The 17,939-nt window shown below is 47.0% G+C and overlaps 1 long non-coding RNA gene across 1 annotated transcript; it reads right to left on the bottom strand.

The window, feature by feature from the left end:
- Positions 1–8,556: 8,556 nt before the first annotated feature.
- LOC125162485 (uncharacterized) lies at positions 8,557–11,897 on the bottom strand. Its single transcript, XR_007151050.1, has 3 exons — positions 11,549–11,897; positions 9,565–9,645; positions 8,557–8,942 (listed from the first exon to the last, which is right to left on the bottom strand). It is a non-coding gene; the product is annotated as an uncharacterized LOC125162485 (long non-coding RNA).
- Positions 11,898–17,939: the final 6,042 nt, after the last annotated feature.

The following is a 17,939-nucleotide window of genomic DNA, read 5'->3' as shown; positions in this document are numbered from 1 at the left end:
TGCCTCATTTTGAGGATTTCTTGGAAATGTGACATTGTATTGTTGATCACCCATAATCCCAAAGCAAGAGAGAGAGAAAGAGAGAGAGAGAGAAGGCTCAGTTGTGATCATGGGATCTTGACATCACGTATTACACCTATTGCAAGGCTTTGCTTATCAAGTTAAAATTTATCAGAAATGTTTGCTCCTCTTGCAGAATACCTGCAGAACAAGTTATTGGCCATCCAAGGTTTTACTCTGTTGTTTTAAATATGAGGAAACTGAGACTTGAAGAGGTTAATCAACATGCGCAATGCCACAAGTTTGGGGAGTTTCATCGATGGGATTTGAGGTTCAGTGTCCTGAAAGCTAATGGCCGTGACTCTCAACCATAAGACTGTTCCTTGCAGTTCCACCCCAGAGACTGGAGGCATGCGTTCTCCCGTGACCCCCGCAAACACCCCCACCAGAATCTGGGGCTTTCAGGAAAATGACAGAGGATAAAATGATGGTACCATACCACTGGCAAATATATTTTAATTTAATTAATTTATTTTAAGATAGAAAGAGGGTGTACACAGGGGAGGGGCAGCGAGAGAGGGAGAGAGAGAACCGCAAGCAGGCTCCACGCTGACAGCCCAGCGCCCGATGCAGGGCTCCAACTCACGTACCGTGAGATCATGACCTGAGCCAAAACCGAGTGTCGGATGTTTAACCGACCGAGCCACCCAGGCGCTCCAGGAAATATTTTTTATGGAAAATTAGAACACATATTTCTCTTTTCCTTGAACCTCTTCATTGCCCAAACTTCACTGTTGATAACAATTGCTTGGCCCTCGAGGGGGAACCAAAGCAGACAACCGTGATACGATTAGGGCTCACCCAGTAGGCTCCATCCTTCATGATTTAATCCAATGTGTGTATCAGGGCTGTCTGACAGACACTACATCTAGGCAAATCTCCTGGGTTAAAAAGCAGCCCCTCGGGTGTCCCGCGAAAGTCCTGCCACCTTTCCACATCCCGTCTATGAAACAAAAGGTTGATCTCTACAAACAGAACCAGGACAGCATTAAAGGAAACTCTGTACGATGCTCGGCAGTGTACCTGGCACACAGTAGGCCTATTCAGGAAATGAACTTTATGATTAACTTATGGTCCTTGCTTCCAACAAGCCCATAGTGGAGCAATGAAGCAGTAATTCATGTTTAAAATCAATAAAAGGTCAAAGGAATTTTTTGCTTCTTCATTCAGCATTCACGTTATCCAACGTTCTTCAAGAACCTTCCATACACGACTATGCAGTTACTTGAGTCATAACTCTGGCTCTCAGGTAAAGAAAACATGAGATAAAGGAGCCTGACTTTGGGTATTTACTCTGTAAATCGGGGGAAAGACCCAAATGCAATGTCACTCTACTCTGAAAGGAAGGCTGAGCCGTCCTGGAAGCCGATCAGATACGAATTTTCAAGGAGCAGGGAGTCAGGCTGACTTGGCATTTCTAAGCCAGGCCGACCTGGAAAACAGGGAGCCATTAACCTTGCAAGTGAGGAGATATAATAGAAACAAGGATTTTTTTTTTTCCTCCTGGAAGAAGCTGATGAATTTGGCGACAGACATGTAGACAGTGAAAAATCCAGGCATGTCTCAACATAATTCGCCACTGGAAAAATTAATTGGAATTGAAGAAATAAATAAAAGTACTTTATATCTTCCTAGGAGGAAGCTCAAATAGATTTATTAATCATCCGATCTGAATGTCCAACAGCGAAAGAATGACTAATAAATTTATGGCTTATTTTATACACTAGAATTGTGACATAGAAAATAAGATTAATAAAGTTGTTACAATAACATATGACACTGTGAAGCATAAGAATAAGTAGACAGAACATAGTGCAAGATGGTATATACAATGTGATCTTATTTTTTTGTGAAAGTACAATACAGAGGGAAAAGACCTGGGAAAAACTAACGCCCCAGATGTTTTTTATGGGTTGTTGAACCCTGGGTGATTTTTTCCTATCATTTTATAATTTTTATTTCCTTTCAGGTTTTCTATAATAAAAATTCATTGATTTTCTAATGAGTTAAAAGGGGTGAGGATAATCACAATGATATATGGCAAGGGTTTAAAATCATCCAGGTAATGGGACACCTGGGTGGCTCAGTCGATTAAGCGACAGACTTCAGCTCAGGTCGTGATCTTGAGGTTCGTGAGTTCAAGCCCCGTGCTGGTCTCTGTGCTGATAGGTCAGAGCCTGGAGCCTGCTTCCGATTCTGTGCCTCCCTCTCTCTCTGTCCCTCCCCCTACTTGCACTCTGTCTCTGTCTCTCTCTCAAAAATAAATAAACATTAAAAAAAAAAAAACTATCCAGGTAATAATATTAGCAAGAATACCTATGTGGTATCTATGGAGACAGATGACTATTTACTTTTGGAAAATTGATTAATATACGGGGTTCTGAGCACTTGGTGTTTAACCAAAGTATACCAAAGGGTTTAACTAAATCCCCATAATGAAATTAATAAAAGGTTAGTGTATTCTATGTTGACACATCATTTGGCCTGTGACTCACAGTTCGGCTGAAGGGGAACAGGCTATGTCCTTGCATGGGAGGCGGTGCACACAGCAAAATAAGAAAAACAAAATACGAATTTATACTTCCAGACTCACCGTGCGAGCCTAGTAACTCACTCACCTTTGCTCTCCCATTTTCCATAATGCTAAAATGTGGACGAGAATACAGAAACATGTTGAGGATAGAATGAAAATGCAAGTTGAGAACATCAGTGTAATGATCGGTGCCGGTCTCCATAAATGATAACCATTGTTATGTTTCTGCATACATAATTATCTACCTGCCTAGCTACCTAATCTATGCGTCTTAGTGCTATAGACTGTCCAGAGCGTGTCAATCCACTGTGGGCAGTAATTGTATCGACTGTATTCCCGCCACGCGGGAGAACACCTGGCAGAGAAGGCTCTCACTAAATACTTACTAAATGGGTGATAACAGAGAACACAGGTAGAATGAAGAATGGGGGAGTGATCGGTTCAGGGCCAGGTGTGGCCCAGTCCTTGGTACGCTCATTGCCTCTGCCGATGCACAGAAATTAGCACATGGCCTTGGTCGCCACGGCCCCCAACCCTACCCGAAAGCGTGAAGGGGTCACTGTTACAATGAAGCTGCTATGATATGAAGCAGTGCGAATAGATAGACAGAAACAAGGCCTTGGGGATACGGTGGAGCTCATGGGTCAGACTTTTCCAGAAGTCCCTCTACTATTTTTTTAGGTACCACTGTCATTTACAATAGCTAGAGTTGGGCTTTCTGTTATTTCCGGCCACGTGCATTCTGGGGGATATTCCTGTCGATTTGCATAGGTGGATTGGTGTTCCAAAAACCACCCTCAAAGCAAAAATAACATAAAAACAGGGAGGGGGACAAAACACAAGAGACTCTTAAATATAGAGAACAAACTGAGGGGTGCTGGGAGGGTTGTCGGTGGGGGGGGGATGGGCTACATGGGCAACGGGCATTAAAGTGCACAGTTATCGGGGTGAGCATTGAATGTTACACGTAGGGACTGCATCCCTGGATTCTACTCCTGAAATCATTATTGCACAACATGCTAACTAACTTGGATGTGAATTAAAATAAATAAATGAATAAACGAATGAATGAATAAATAAATAAATAAATACCAGCCTCAAATCTCAGTCACGTGTCATTAACCTTCTATTCTTTTGTTCCCGAGTCCACTTAGGTGATCTTGGATGGACTTGAGGGGGGAGGGCAGGGCAGCCCTGGGGCATATGGACAGCAGGCAAGTATTTTGTGCAGGCCCCTACTAGACAGACAATTGTACCACAGTTTGTCAGCACCACTGTGGCAGTCCAAAGACACATGATCCCATAAAAGAAATTCTGCACTGCCCAGGAGAGATGCCCTATGTGTGTTGGGGGGCGGGCAGGGGGAAGGAGTTGGACAGCTCTGCCTCAGAGCATAGTTGTCTGGGGTTGTATCTAGGGTGCACGATGGAAGCCTGCTATATAGTTGGTTCATTCTGGGACCGGGCTAAGGAAGCAGTGGTTACCAGGCGCTGTTCTCATGGATTATTATCGTCATCATTATAACCAAAGCATACCACACAGGCCACACCACACGAGCACATTTATGACCTCTGTAATCCCATGGGTCAACCCAAATCCCGTGGAAAATTATACTCTACCCAAAGTAAGAGAGATCTGGGACTGATTATCTCCTGCCAATATCAAATCGGTCATTTATCCATTTCCCAAGGATTTATTGAGTGCAAATTATGTCCCAGGCACTATTTTAGAAGCTGGACATGTAATGATGAACCAGGTGCGGTCCTGGTCTGCAAGTTGGGTCTAGGAAGGGAGACAATTGTATGAACACACAATTACAACACAGTGAATCAGGTGCTAATAATAATTTACTGAGCACGTAACACAAGCCAGAATTTATTCTAAACCCTGTGCCTCTCCTAACTCACTTGATCCACTCAACAGTTTTATGGGGCATAGAGGGGTTAATTAATGTATCTAAGTTCACATAGCCAGTTAGTGGCAGAAGACTAAGTGCCAGGCAATTTGCCTCTAGAATCTTCAATGACAGTTACTGCAGTGTGTGTATAAAAGCACCAAGTAAAAATTCAGATGGGAAAATGAATCGTCAACTATGGTTTGAAAACAACCCAATTTTTGTTTTTATTATCTTTCAAATATTCCTCCAAATAGTTTCATCGAATGTCAGAGTTGGAAGATGTCTTAGGACAGTCTGGTCCGCTCATCAAACATTGTGTGGATAAGGACACTGAGGCCCAGAGAGGAAGAGACTGCCCTGCTCAGGCAGCTGGTAGACCTCATAGAGGACCACCAGCCCCGTAGATTTCAGACCCTGGGTTAGTGGCACAGGAGTGGGGCTGAAATGTATTGGATTATGGGCACTGGACCAACTTACCCATTCACCGAACAATAACAATTGCTTCTGAAGATACTTTTGCAAACTCAAGGATTGTTACATCGCCGTGGTTTCCAATTGTTTTTGACCTCAAAATGCTTTTGCACTCTTTAAAATTGTTAGGGGTCATCAAGAACTTTAGGTTGTATGAGCTATATCTATGAATATTTATCATATTAAAATTAAAAAAAAGAAATTTAAAAAATCGAAGAAATTAAAATTAGGAAGGTTAAAAATATGTATCAATTCATGCAAATAACTAATAATCCAGCTACTAGTCACATAAGTAACATTGTAATAAAATAACCGTATTGATTTATTTTTAAAATTAAAAAAATTGTTTACTGTTTATTTTTGAGAGAGAGAGAGAGAGTGGGAGAGAGAGAGAGAGAGTGCGGAGGGGCAGAGAGAGAGGGACACACAGAATCTGAAGCAGGCTCCAGGCTCTGTCGAAGTTCGTGAGTTCGAGCCCCGCGTCAGGCTCTGTGCTAACAAACAGCTCAGAGCCTGGAGCCTCTCTCTCTCTCTCTCTCTCTCTCTCCCTCCCCTGCTCATGCTCTGCCTCTCTGTCTCTCAAAAATAAATAAATGTGAAAAAAAATTAAAACAAAGTAACATAATAGAGTATGAAAAAAAACCCCACATTCATGGCTTCAGATTCTACATCTCAACAATCCCTTAAGAAACTACTACATGTCAAGTTTTAGTGTAGTATCTAAGAAGACTAATTATTATCTCCTACAGCATTCATTATCTCAATTATCCAATTAACCAAAGAGGCTATCGAAACACTCCTTTACAGTTACATATCCACGTGGAGCTGGGTTTCCTCATGTATTTTAAACAAAAAGTCGAGCTCATGGTGGCCGACGCCAGTTTTCTAAACTTTAGTTCCTGCTTGAAAGCTTGCATTTTATTATTCACAACAGATCACGCCACTCGTATTCTTCGAAGTGACAGGCTCGCTGAGTTCACTTCTGAGAAAATATTTTTGAAATACCCACATCTGAAAAAAAAATTGCAGACCGACTTTTCTTGCAAGTAAAAATGGCATTCGCGGAGAGGAGCTGCTTGAAATAGGCGATGTACATGCCCCTCATCATGACGGAATTAAGACATGTACTCAAAGATTGGAGTCCGATTACGGATCTTCCTTGCTTCACCAAGGACATGTGTGGGCGAAGCTGGTAGCTTTTGCCCGTTTTGTCCTACTGCGAGTGTGTGATGATGAGAAATGTAATGGCCACTCTTCTAATCTGGTGCCACTGTCTTGATTCATGCCGAAGGACCCGCAGTTTAACCGCCCAGGCCTTTACCCCATCAGTGCAAGTGGCAGCTAATCATGAAAATAAGTTTGACCTTGTGGGTCCCCTGGAAAGAGGTCAGGGATTGCCAGAAATGTAAGGTCCGCCATGTTGCTACAGTGCACCTACCTGAATATTTGAAGACAGCCATAGTTCTGGCAACCTGCAGATATAGCATCGCTGATAGGTTGTTCTGATTATTCCTCCCGGAATCTTGTCCAGCCCAGAGTCTTCAAGCTTGGGAAACTATTCGTAAGATACTTTTAAGTATCAAAGATAGATGACCCCCAAATCCTTCTTTGAACACAGATACACATAGTTATCTCCAGGGCAAATTCGTGTCTTCAACAGACTTTCGAGTTTGAGAATGTCTCCAAGGACATATTTGATATATAGGGCACCTTTCCAGGGCGCCTGGGCGGCTCTGTCCTTTGAGTGTGGGACTCCCGATTCCACCTCAGGGCATGATCCCAGGGTCATAGGATTGGGCCCCATGTCAGGTTCTGTGCTGAATGTGAAGCCTGCTTGAGGTTCTCTGTCTTCCTCTCTCTCTGCCCCTCCCCCTCCCTAGAAAGAAAGAAGGAAAGAAAGAAAGAAAGAAAGAAAGAAAAAGAAAGAAAGAAAGAAAAAAGAAAGAAAGAGGGAAAGAAGGAAAGAATGAAAGAAGAAAAGGAAGGAAGGAAGGAAGGAAGGAAGGAAAGATGGAAGGAAGGAAGGAAGGAAGGAAGGAAGGAAACCTTTCCTCGTAATTATCTGATGAAAAACTCCAAGGAACCCAAAAGGAAAGTCCCAAAACTGTCTCACGAGTCCAGCTCAAAAACAAAAAGGAGGGGCGCCTGGGTGGCGCAGTCGGTTAAGCGTCCGACTTCAGCCAGGTCACGATCTCGCAGTCCGTGAGTTTGAGCCCCGCGTCAGGCTCTGGGCTGATGGCTCAGAGCCTGGAGCCTGTTTCCGATTCTGTGTCTCCCTCTCTCTCTGCCCCTCCCCTGTTCATGCTCTGTCTCTCTCTGTCCCAAAAATAAATAAACGTTGAAAAAAAAAAAATTTTAAAAACAAAAAGGAAAACAAAACCCTCAACTAATATCACAATTGAGGCTAAAACGCCAATGGTCTAATATCCATCAACATGGTTTAAGGGAGTTGCGAGATCTGTCATACTTTGCCTCCAAAGAACTTCCCCCAGCTGCCTTCATTCATTCATTGTGCCATTTGACAAACATTTATTTCCAGGGCTAATCATCTGGACATAGTGGGCAATGTCCAGGGAGGGCATCCAAAAGGAGATGAGGCCAAGCTTGTCTTGAAAAGGAGCAAATGACCCAGCAGAGGGAAAGATAATAAGCCTGAAGGCCTGCGGCCACGAAGACCAAGGTGTGTTGGGGAACTTCGATAAGTCACAAGTTCATTGTCATTTTGTCTCTGCCCTCAGTGCGGTTCAAAGGGGCCGTGTGAGTTACAGGGCTCCCTCTGACCTCTGGACACTTGGATAAGCCACAGGTGATGTAAGAAGTGAAATGCCCCAACTGTCAATGAGACTTGGAGCTCCAGTGACCTCGAAGTCTTATCAGGGACAGCCGGTTCTGTCCCTCTTCTGAATCTCTCCTGCCCCACCTAGAGCAGAGGCAAACAAAGCAAATGGGAGGAGTGGACGGACGGTGGGGGAGGGGCAGTGCAGCTCACGGAGTTCTGCTGTGAATGATGATGATCTGAGGCTTGAGAAACCATAATCCTAAATCAATTCATAAAAAAAAAAAAAAAAGAATATCGTCAGGGTGTCTTAACCTGAAGTTCGCAGATAGCTGTAAAAAAAAAAGTCTATAAATACCCTTAAATTTTACGTAAAACTCTCCATGTGCAGCAGTATAATTTGTGGAGGGAAGTCAGGCTTTGCTTTTAACATTTTTAAAAGATCCTCACAGCCCCGAATACTTGAGACACATCGGACGGGATGTCGGAGATTCCGAAAGAAGTAAAACCTCAGTCTGCAGAAGCAGTTTCCTCACTCGGCAAAACGAAGTTAGGAATCTGAAAACCAGATAGACTGACGTTCGCATCTTAGACCTAAGTGAACTCTGTTACTCATTAACTGTGTGACTTCAACCAATTTCTCGACTTCTCTGTTTCCTTTTCTGTGATAACACCTGCTTAGATCTTGCAGAGGGCACGGGGAGGGCCAGGATTAAAGTGAAATCATAGAAACAAATGTCTAGAACCTTCGTAGGCGATCCAATATCACAGCTAATTATTTTTGCTATTCTTATTACTGATATGTTGGGGGGGGGACGGTGCCCAGGGGACAGAGAGGTTTTCTGAGTGGGTCTTTTGGCGACAATATCTAGAGGAAAAACGGCGTCTGGCAGGAGGCCTCCGGCTCCGTGTGTTCTGGCGGTGTTGTTCTTGGCTGTTCCTGGCTGGTGTCTGTCTTTACCTTGAACTGCCCTAAGATTAGAATTTCTTGTAAACAGTGGCTTTATTCATCTGTGTCCCTTCACAATGCTGGGCTGCCTCCCTCATGAACGGCGAGCCACCCCTCCCGCTGCCGCTCAGAGGACTGGAATTAACCTCTGTGATGCTTTTATTAAAGGCATTACCTCCAGCCTCCTGAAGGGTGATGGCAGAGAGGCCCCCACATCCAGGACATACTGCTGGGCACACCACCTGCTCCCGGTAGCCTGGGGCAGGGACCTGCACGGGCTCTGCACGGGCTGAGTGGTCAGAAGGACGTACATCTGAGTAAGAAACATCGGAGCTCCCCAGGAAACCAATGAACCAGCCGCCCGGTTCCGTGTGACTCATCGCGGGGTTAAGGTAGATTCTTCGGCTAAGTGACTTTTGTGGTGAGGCTCTGAGCTCGGGCTTCTGAAGCTAGAGACCTCCCCTTCACTCTCAGAGCAAATGCCGTCTCCTTCCCGAAGCCTCACCTGCTTCCCCAGACCCAGGTAGACCCCCTTCTTCTGCAGCAGGACACGAGAACACAGCCGTCACAGCCACCTTCCCTAGTGGCTTATTCAGGTGTCTCTCTCGCCTTTCGGCTGTGGTTTCCATGAGCCCAGCCCCGTGTCTTCCTGGACACGCCTTATCTTCAAAGTCTAGCATCATTCTGGCCCAGAATAAGGGCCCTGCAAATGGTGAATGGAGAGACAGAGGCAGCGAAGAAGGAAAGGAGGGAGGGAGGGAGGGAGGGAGGGAGGGCGAAAGGGGGCCAGGAGGAGGGATGGGGAGGGGGATTCTGTCCTGGTTCTGGAGTGAGAAAGTCATGATTCTCTTTCCACGCCCACAGCTTACTTCACGTACCACCTTCCAACAAGCTGTGGAACTTCTGGGAGGCCCCCCTTCCCGATCTGTCAAAGGGGAGCATCTGCTTGTCCTGTGGGACTGTTTGGGGGAACGGATAGGATCAGTACATGGAAAAGAAAACAGACAGGATGGAGGGAATTAGGAAAAGAGCTTCCAGCCTCACCTTCAAAAATTCTATTGTTTGCCGGGCTTTAACCCCAAGGGGTTGATTGAGGCAGAATGTCTCCAGACCAGACCAGTCTCCACTGATTTGCATTGAACATCGGTAGGCTGATGCCCGCCCCCGCCTCCCCCGCCCCCAGGATGTCCCCTCATCTGGTCGTGCTGTCACTGACCTTCCTCAGATCCCACTATGTCTCTATCCATCTACTGTGGCTTCCCAGGCGGGCTCTGTCTGGGAACTTCTGTCCCCTCCTGGCTTCTGTCCCCAGGACTGTTTCTGTTCACCTTCTGTTCCCTCCTGGCCACCCTCCATGGGGTTTCTGGAGTAGACTTCCTGGAACCCACGTATCACCCTCGTGCTTACAAACACCCCCCAGCTCACCAGCGTGGTCAAGATCGCACACGAGCTCCCTGGCACAGTCCTCAGCATCCTTCTGGACCTGGCTTCTGTAGTGTGTGATTCTCCCATCATTCTCTCCTGTCACCACCACGCCAATCCTGGGCCCCCTGGAATCACCACTCTGCTTTCCGTCTCCCTGACTTGTGTGACTTGGGCTGTGGCTTTGTTGGGACCCCTTCTCTGCACGCTTCACTCATCAGTCCACCAGGAAAACTCCCACCCTCTTTTAAGCCTTGTTTCAAAGCGTTGTTTCTCTTGGAAATCTCCTGGTTTCCTCCCGGACAGAATTCACTGCTCCGTGCAGGGGATCCGGGAACACCTCTGTGTTACGTTGTACGCATGGCTGTCTTAGCTGGACCTCCTCGCTTTGCAATTATTTCCTGATGTGTCTGCCCCCCAGGAGCCCAGGCAGCCCTCCAGGATAAGGCTTGGGGCTTTTTCTTGGACGAATTCCCACTAACCTGCCGAGTGAGTACATGAATAAATGAATGTACCTGGAACGCACCCATCCATCCTTTCTGAAGACGGCCGGGGTGTCCCTCCCTCGAGAGGGGTCACTGGCTAGCATGCGAATCAGGGACTGGTAGCCTGTTCATTTCGCTGGCCTGCCTCCCCACCTTCCCATGAGTGCCCCAAGTAGACGCTCTCCGTCCGCACCTCCTTGCCCATAGTCTCAGCCCCTGCCACTCACCGCTAGACTGCACGGTTTTTGCGAGCAGGGTCGTGGCTAACTCGCTCATTCTCTGCTCACTCCTGCACCCCGACCCAGTGTCCAGCCTGGCACTCACAGCCACACTGCTCTTGCCCCTCAAACTGTCCTCAAACCCTTGCTCACAGTGTCTTCAGGGAAAAACCGAGCAGACTCCTAGGACCCCGGAGTATGGAAAGGCGCACTTGGCCGGCAGGAATTGTGTTTGCTCGCCCCTCCTTCCCACACGCCATAAAGGGACCCCATAAATATTCAGACACCTCGGGTTTCTCTTGCTCACCATCCCCCCCCCCCACCGCTCACAGCAGGTGACCTGTCAGCAATACTGTCAAATTTTCCGCCTTTCTTCTCTTTTTCATTTTCTTCTTCCTTTTCTAAATGCAGTCACTGCAATCAATTAAACTTTCATGGTCCCATTTCCTTCTTTGCCACTGCAGAACCTTGACATATTTCCTCAAGGAACTACTTTCAAAATCATAATTGAAACACAATAACGTATAATAGAAACGGGAGGAAGAGAGTAATAGATTTAGCTCTCATTTCTGGTGGCAGACATGTTAATTACATTTTCTATTTCCTCTCATTAGCATGGCGCATGTTGTCTCCAACAGGCCGGGCCAGCCTGCTTCTCTCTCTCTCTCTCTCTCCCCCTGGCTGAGCCCCGCCCGCTCTCACATGGCGACCCCGAAGGCAAACTTGAGACTACAAACCTGACCACGTCGCTCTTCATGGTTTGAGACCCATCAGGGTTCAGCGCCCCGCACAGGTCATCTCCATGGTGGGGATCCCAAGGTCTAATGCTTCATCGTCCTATTTCAGGGGCCAGACACGGTGACTCAGTGTCGTGTCCCAAAGGCACCTGGCCTGCTCTTGCTCGGAGCTTTCCACGGGCAGCTCCTCTGCCTTTTCCAGAAACGATTTTCCCCTTGAGCATTTTAGGAAGACCACTGCCCGTCTACCTCCTCCCCCTCCCTGTCCACCGGGGCCGCTGACATGGCCAACATTCCATCTCATTCTGGCATCACCGGCCTCTCCTGGTTGCCCTCCGCCTATGAAGGCAGGGATAATAGCTTTCTCCTCTGTGTTCCTGGAGCCACTGAGCTTAGCTCTGCCATGACCCTTATGACACCGCATTGCAATTGTGTTTTCACTTTCTGTCCTCTGTCTCCTGCCTTCCCCACCCAACAGTGCCCCGACCAGCACAGTAAATGACCGGTGACTTCGGGACAGGTTGTTTGCTCACTTATTTCTGAATTCTCAGTGTGTCCCCCAGTGGCTGGGGACGAGAGTAAGTGCTCATGGGAATACCCAAAAACATACACTGAATAAAAAAAAAAATCACTCTCTTTTGTTTATAAACAAAGGTAAACAAAACACGGGGATGAAGAAGCCATAATGAAGGCATTAGTAAGAGCAACTAATATATTTCCAACTTAAAAGGAGAAGGGATTGATATCTCCAGAAGTTTCTGAACTGAGTAGTGTGGGGATTATGACTCGGGCCCCAAGAGAGAACTAGACGGCCAGACCGCCTGCATGGAGACCCTTTAGTGGAGGAGGAGGGAGAGAAGCGTCCTTACCTGATTACCTAAATCTTCCCCCTGCCTTGCAGAGCCAGATTGGAGCCCGAGATTGAAGGAAACAGGCAAAAATGTGCACCTGTACACATACTCACTGAAATATTCTCCTACATTTGGATTCCAGTAGAAAAATCTAATAAAAACTGACTGCACACACACACACACACACACACACACACACGCACACAAACAAAATGCCTACATTTAAAGCCCCGTGTCACACAGCTTGTTTTTACTTCACAGTTACCCCTCATGAGCTCACCCAGCAGCAGCCAAGAGGGCAACACGGCTTTGAGACCTTGGGCTGACTCGAAATGACTACCAAGGTTGTAGAAGACAGGGCCATGAGACAAGTAAACAGCAGCCTGCCTTTTTTTTCTTTTTTTTTAAATGTTAATAGTTTTTTCATCAAGGATTTTTGTTTCCTTATTTATTAAAGTTTATTTTTGACAGAGAGACAGAGAGAGACAGAGCACGAGTGGGGGTGGGGCAGAGAGAGAGGGAGACACAGAATCCGAAGCAGGCTCCGGGCTCGGAGCTGTGAGCACAGAGCCCGACGTGGGGCTCGAACTCACGAACCGTGAGATCATGACCTGAGCTGAAGTTGGATGCGTAACCAACTGAGCCTCCCCATCAAGGATTTTTAAATTAATTTTGATTTTTTTCCCCCAGTATTGCATTCAAATATTTATCTTGACTTCTGAGTTTCTTGGTGCATAGTGACATCTTGCACCCGAGATGACTGCGTTCCTGGCCTCACCTAAACTACCCCTGCCCTTCAGTGGCCCCAAGTGACGACAGCACGGTTTCCCCTTCCTCCTCTGAGCTATCCTTCCTCAAGGAACATTCGATCTCGTGAGGGAAGGTAAATTTGTTGACCGCGAACTATTTTTTGGCGAGACAGAATAAACGGGTGCGACGGAAAACATACACAGCGCACACATGAGCAGAAAAGGGCAGAACTCAGCACGACTGTGTGTTTCGGGGAAGACCGACGCATTGGGGTTGGGTCTTAAAAGATAAATCTCTAAGAAGCCTGGGAGAAGGAAGGACATTACAGGAGGAAGGAAGAGTGTTAGCAAAGCTTAGAAGTAAGGCAGTCGGGAGGGTTCATTCCCGGGCACGTAGCCTGGGAAGGCCCCGTGGTATAGATGTGTGGTTGTGTGGGACAGAGGTGCTGGCTCTGATTGACAGGCTTCCGAGATGGCTGCCTCTGTGACACAGAAGATTCCAGGTTTTGAGAAGAGACTCAACAGATCCGTTCGGAGTGGGTCTTCTTTGGGAAAAGGGGTGGGGGAAGGGGGCTCTCGCTGTGCTCATCCAGGGATGACAAGGCCAGCCCCCTGTCGCAGGCCCAAGCACTGGGCTCTCAGTCACCACTGTCCCAGCCAGGCGCTGCCCACCAGACCCCAGGGGGAAGAGAAGGTTCTGTTTCTCAGGATGACGCCAACAGGAAGAATGGGGCTTGGGGGGGGCGGGCGGGGGCTCGGTAAGGCACTGAGTATTGAGCGGTAGCCGGAAGAGAACCTCCAGCCCCAGCCAGGCGGGATTCCTCCCTCATGCGGGCGCTGGCTCAGCTACCTGAGCCCTCTGTGCTCCCACCACACCTCTAATGAATAACAGGACCACGGCAATCTGGTAAAGTTGAGAGGGGTCTCTGCCCTCCTCCCTGATGCCTGGGGAGCATTCTTGGCCGAAGCGTTTGTTGGCCGACAGGCTGCTGCCTTCCACTCTGGCTTTCTTTCCTTGTCACACCCCAGGTGGCTTCCAGAAAACACATTCCACGTCTCTCCCCTGTCTTGTGCAAGTCAGGTTGCCTCATCTCTGGGTCTCACTGATGGCTCTGGGGTTGGCCTGCTCACCTCCCTTTGTGGGGACCGAGCTGCAGAGGGCGTGTAGGGGTGAACCTTTACCAAACCCCGTCTGGGCTGGGCACAGAGCTGGATTCTTTCTCGAGTGCATTTTGTCTTTTTATTTGAGTGACATCAATACTGAGCAGTAGAGAGTTTTGTTCCTTTTTTTTTTTTTTCCTTTAACAAATAAGGAAGCAGAGGTTTGCTGAGGAAGTAACCTAACATCAGGAACACGAGGAAGTTTGCCTAACATCATCCCGTCAGAACCAGGTTCTCTGGTTCCTGAACCAGGGCCCTATTTTATTCCTGAGGTGCCTAGACCTTTCCTGGAGAGAAACTGAGACAGGTAAGAAGAAGAAAAAAAAAAAATCTGAAGAAAATGTAAACCACTCTGAGAGTAATTTTGCTAGTTCAATCCACTGTCACATTCCAATGATGCTTAAAGAGTGTCTCTCATGGTACAAGACTATGCCACAGCCCGGACCTCCACCTCATCCTTGCAACATACTTGAGAGGGAACCGTCTAGAAAGCCCTCCCTGACCCTGCCCCAAATCAAGGCACAGTAAATAGCTTCTTCCTCTTGGCTCCCCAAACGGGTTGCACCATGGCTCTTAATGTTAGTTCAACTATGTGCTCTCAACTAAAAATGAGAGGGCCAGAGGGAGGGAGAGAGAGAATTTCATGTATCAACCTGACTGGGACGTGGGACATCCAGACATTGGGTTAAACATTATTCTGGATGTGCCTGCGAAAATATTTCTGGATGAGTTTAACATTTAAATCAGTGGACTGAGTAAAGTAGATGCCCCCCCTCCCCCCCCCCCATGTGGGTGGGCCTCACCCAATCAGTTGAAAGGCTGAATAGGTGGGAGAGGAGAGGTACTCTCTATTCCCGACTGCCTTAGAGCTGGGACATGGGTCTTCTCTTGCTTTCACCCTCGGACTCGGCTGGAACGATGCCATCAGCTCTCCTGTGTCTCCACCTTGTTGAAAGCAGATCTTGGGAGGGGCCCTTGAGTGGCTCAGTTGGTTAAGTGTTCGACTTCGGCTCAGGTCACGAGCTCATGGTCTGTGAGTTCGAGCCCCACGTCGGGCTCTGTGCTGACAGCTCAGAGCCTGGAGCCTGCTTCCGATTCCGTGTCTGCCCCTCTCCCGCTTGCATTCGGTCTCTCGAAAATAAAATAAAAACATTTTAAAAACCAAAAAAAAAAAAAAAAAAAAAAGAAAACAGATCTTGGGATTTGTCAGCCTCTTTAATCGTATGAGCCAATTCTGAGGAATTGGTTCGTACGATTTCATGTGTATCTTTTTGGTCCAGTTTCTCTGGAGAATTCTGACCGAATACAGAGAGAGAGAGAAAGAGAGAGAAGGAGAGAAAGAGAGATCTTCTCACATTCCAGTAAAAGCAGAGGTAATCTGGGGTCAGAATCTGAGATCTAGAATATCTCTGTGGTTCTACAGGGCAAAAGTGCTCGAAACACAACCCAAACCTGTATTAATTCTGCAGTGTCAGGGGAAATCTAATATAGGTGCTCGTAGAACAACAAAAAAAAATGATACAAGTTGGATGAATGAGAAATTACTTTTGCCCTATGGAACAGGCCCGGTGAGGGCAGGTGCTGGTACACAGGGCAACAGTCGGAAGGAAGTCTCAGTGTCTACGCGGGTAGCTTATTAGACCTTCAAATGCTTTTACATTCTTACTCTCTTTTAATCCCTAACTTATCCTCTAAGAGAACTGAGAGGAAGGTGGGGCAGAGCTGTCTTCTGTATTAACTTCTCAAATATTCTTGAGGACTGATACAGGCTAGCCCCTCTACCTAGAACCAAGGAGACAGACGTAAATGCAACTGTCATAACCATGGCCCTCAGGGAGCTTATTCCAATGGAGAAGAGACTCTGAACAAGGAATTACAATTGTGCTGTCTTGTATAGACGCAAAAAATTCAGTATAGAATACTAAAAGGAGATCTACTAATAAAGGTCACAGATGGAATAACTGAGAAAATCGCATTTCAGCCAAACCTCAAAGCATACGTAGAGGCTGTCAGGATCTCAGGACTCTGCTCCCACCCCTGGAGTCTGATGGGGATTGAGCAAACAGAGCAATGCCCAACTGGAAAAGTAAAGTGGAAGCCAAGCAAGCATTTGATATTTCAAAACATAGCCTTGGTAAAACCTGGATCTGAAATTGTGGCTTCGGGTTGAAGTTCGATTTGGACTTGAGCCTCTGAATCGAAAGTTCTGGATCTCCAGGCGCCTGGGTGGCTCAGTTGGTTAAGCGTCGACTTTGGCTCGGGTCACGATCTCGTGGTTCGTGGGTTCGAACCCTGTATCAGGCTCTGTGCTGACAGCTTAGAGCCTGGAGCCTGCTTTGGATTCTGTGTCTCCGTCTCTCTCTCTCTGCCCCTCCCCTGCTTGTGCTCTGCCTCTCTCCTAAAAATAAACTTTAAAAAATAATAAAAATAAAGTTCTAGGTCTGCATACTCAGGTGTGCCTGAGGTCTGGGAAGAAAGAAGGGGAAAGAGAAAGAGCCCCGATTCAAATGAATGAATGAGTTTGCGGTATGGAAGATAAGAGTGTGCACGTCTTTGGAGGTGCCAGAATGCCCCATGAGAACTGCTTTAACAAAGAGACAGGGCCCACTCGTAAAACATGGGCTAATACATTCAAATTCTCACCATTGGATTAACAAAACCTCTCCCTTTGGGGAAAGGGGAACTGGTAGAGTATCTTAAATCTTAAATCGTACTCTCCAATGGGAAGAAGGGAGAATTTGTTGCCAGAGCTCACATTACTAATAAGGACAAATAGAGTATTAATGAGTTCACCCTGCACCCCTTGTCTCCCTGAACCCCTCCCCGACACGAGTGGATGGGAGAATATGTATGAATCTCCTGGACATGCAGGCGTGGTTTGGATACAACGGATCTTGGGAGCTGGATCAAGACGTTTGGATACACACCACTGGATATTACTAAAAAGTACAGTTAGAGGACCAGATTAGTACTGTGAAGTCATTACTCTGATTACAGTAAAAACGATTTGTCTCAGGAGCAAGAAGCAAAATTAGGATTCTGCTATAAAAATTCGGGAAGGGACAAAGGTGACTTGGTCTGGGAGAGTGGCGGTGGAATGAGGAAAGGGGACATGTCTGGGAGGTCTTCAAGGGGCGATTGGATGAGGTGGCAGGGGAGTCCTGTGTCTCCCCTGAGTTTCTCACTTTGCGCAGCTGGGTGGATTGTACTGGAACAATGGCTGCGGAGCCGTTTTGGATAGCAGGAAACTATGAGATCAGTTGGAGATACACCAGCTTTGAATGACCTCTGAGTCACCCAAGTGAAGTTGCCTTAACCTTGTCGGGTATATGGGTATGGATTTCAAGAGTGAAGCCTGGGTTGGAACCCCACGTTTGGGAAATGGCCACTCTACTTAGAAAACGTATCCAGGAATGAGCAGTTTCCCAGGAAGCAGGACTTTCCGTGCGAAAACCAGGGACATTTCAGGAGAACTGACCCCAATTGTGTCCTAAGCAAATGTGCTAGGGAGTGGGTTACCAAAGAGGCCGAGGGAAAAGGGCTTTCCTGTTATTCTCAAAAATGAGTTAGCCGACAAAAATGGCGGCTTTGTGACAGTCAAGAGAGGAGTAGCACAATTTTCAGGATTCC

The sequence above is a fragment of the Prionailurus viverrinus genome, chromosome A3 (assembly GCF_022837055.1).
Source record: "Prionailurus viverrinus isolate Anna chromosome A3, UM_Priviv_1.0, whole genome shotgun sequence".
Taxonomy (NCBI): domain Eukaryota; kingdom Metazoa; phylum Chordata; class Mammalia; order Carnivora; family Felidae; genus Prionailurus; species Prionailurus viverrinus.
This window is presented reverse-complemented; position numbering and strand designations above follow the sequence as displayed.